This window comes from Salmo salar, chromosome 13 (assembly GCF_965601325.2).
Source record: "Salmo salar chromosome 13, fSalSal1, whole genome shotgun sequence".
Lineage (NCBI taxonomy): Eukaryota > Metazoa > Chordata > Actinopteri > Salmoniformes > Salmonidae > Salmo > Salmo salar.
This window is the reverse complement of record NC_138303.1, coordinates 18340001-18342208: the sequence shown is the minus strand read 5'-3', so window position 1 is coordinate 18342208 and position 2208 is coordinate 18340001.

The window sequence follows — 2208 nt, the reverse complement described above, 5'->3', positions numbered from 1 at the left end:
TAGTAGAGGGTGATGTGAATAGTACTACTGCTGCTTCTGAATCAGCAGGGACAGTAGTAGAGGGTGATGTGAATAGTACTACTGCTGCTTCTGAATCAGCAGGGACAGTAGCAGGGGGTGAATTGAATAGTACTACTGCTGCTTCTGAATCAGCAGGGACAGTAGTAGAGGGTGATGTGAATAGTACTACTGCTGCTTCTGAATCAGCAGGGACAGTAGTAGAGGGTGATGTGAATAGTACTACTGCTGCTTCTGAATCAGCAGGGACAGTAGTAGAGGGTGATGTGAATAGTACTACTGCTTCTTCTGAATCAGCAGGGACAGTAGTAGAGGGTGATGTGAATAGTACTACTGCTGCTTCTGAATCAGCAGGGACAGTAGTAGAGGGTGATGTGAATAGTACTACTGCTGCTTCTGAATCAGCAGGGACAGTAGTAGAGGGTGATGTGAATAGTACTACTGCTGCTTCTGAATCAGCAGGGACAGTAGTAGAGGGTGATGTGAATAGTACTACTGCTGCTTCTGAATCAGCAGGGACAGTAGTAGAGGGTGATGTGAATAGTACTACTGCTGCTTCTGAATCAGCAGGGACAGTAGTAGAGGGTGATGTGAATAGTACTACTGCTGCTTCTGAATCAGCAGGGACAGTAGTAGAGGGTGATGTGAATAGTACTACTGCTGCTTCTGAATCAGCAGGGACAGTAGTAGAGGGTGATGTGAATAGTACTACTGCTGCTTCTGAATCAGCAGGGACAGTAGTAGAGGGTGATGTGAATAGTACTACTGCTGCTTCTGAATCAGCAGGGACAGTAGTAGAGGGTGATGTGAATAGTACTACTGCTGCTTCTGAATCAGCAGGGACAGTAGTAGAGGGTGATGTGAATAGTACTACTGCTTCTTCTGAATCAGCAGGGACAGTAGTAGAGGGTGATGTGAATAGTACTACTGCTGCTTCTGAATCAGCAGGGACAGTAGTAGAGGGTGATGTGAATAGTACTACTGCTGCTTCTGAATCAGCAGGGACAGTAGTAGAGGGTGATGTGAATAGTACTACTGCTGCTTCTGAATCAGCAGGGACAGTAGTAGAGGGTGATGTGAATAGTACTACTGCTGCTTCTGAATCAGCAGGGACAGTAGTAGAGGGTGATGTGAATAGTACTACTGCTGCTTCTGAATCAGCAGGGACAGTAGCAGGGGGTGATGTGAATAGTACTACTGCTGCTTCTGAATCAGCAGGGACAGTAGTAGAGGGTGATGTGAATAGTACTACTGCTGCTTCTGAATCAGCAGGGACAGTAGTAGAGGGTGATGTGAATAGTACTACTGCTGCTTCTGAATCAGCAGGGACAGTAGTAGAGGGTGATGTGAATAGTACTACTGCTGCTTCTGAATCAGCAGGGACAGTAGCAGGGGGTGATGTGAAGGGACAGGTGGGACTTGTTCAACAGGGGACAGTAGTAGAGGGTGATGTGAAGGGACAGGTGGGACTTGTTCAACAGGGACAGTAGTAGAGGGTGATGTGTAGGGACAGGTGAGACTTGTTCAAACAGGGGACAGTAACAGGGGGTGATGTGAAGGGACAGGTGGACTTGTTCAACAGGGGACAGTAACAGAGGGTGATGTGAAGGGACAGGTGGGACTTGTTCAACAGGGACAGTAGCAGGGGGTGATGTGAAGGGACAGGTGGGACTTGTTCAACAGGGACAGTAGGAGGGGGTGATGTGAAGGGACAGGTGGGACTTGTTAAACAGGGGACAGTAACAGAGGGTGATATGAAGGGACAGGTGGACTTGTTCAACAGGGACAGTAGTATAGGGTGATATGAAAGGACAGGTGGGACTTGTTAAACAGGGGACAGTAGTAGAGGGTGATATGAAGGGACAGGTGGGACTTGTTAAACAGGGGACAGTAACACAGGGTGATATGAAGGGACAGGTGGGACTTGTTCAACAGGGGACAGTAACAGAGGGTGATATGAATATGAAGGGACAGGTGGCTTGTTCAACAGGGACAGTAACAGAGGGTGATATGAAGGGACAGGTGGCACTTGTTAAACAGGGGACAGTAACAGAGGGTGATATGAAGGGACAGGTGGATTTGTTCAACAGGGACAGTAGTATAGGGTGATATGAAGGGACAGGTGGGACTTGTTAAACAGGGGACAGTAACAGAGGGTGATATGAAGGGACAGGTGGGACTTGTTAAACA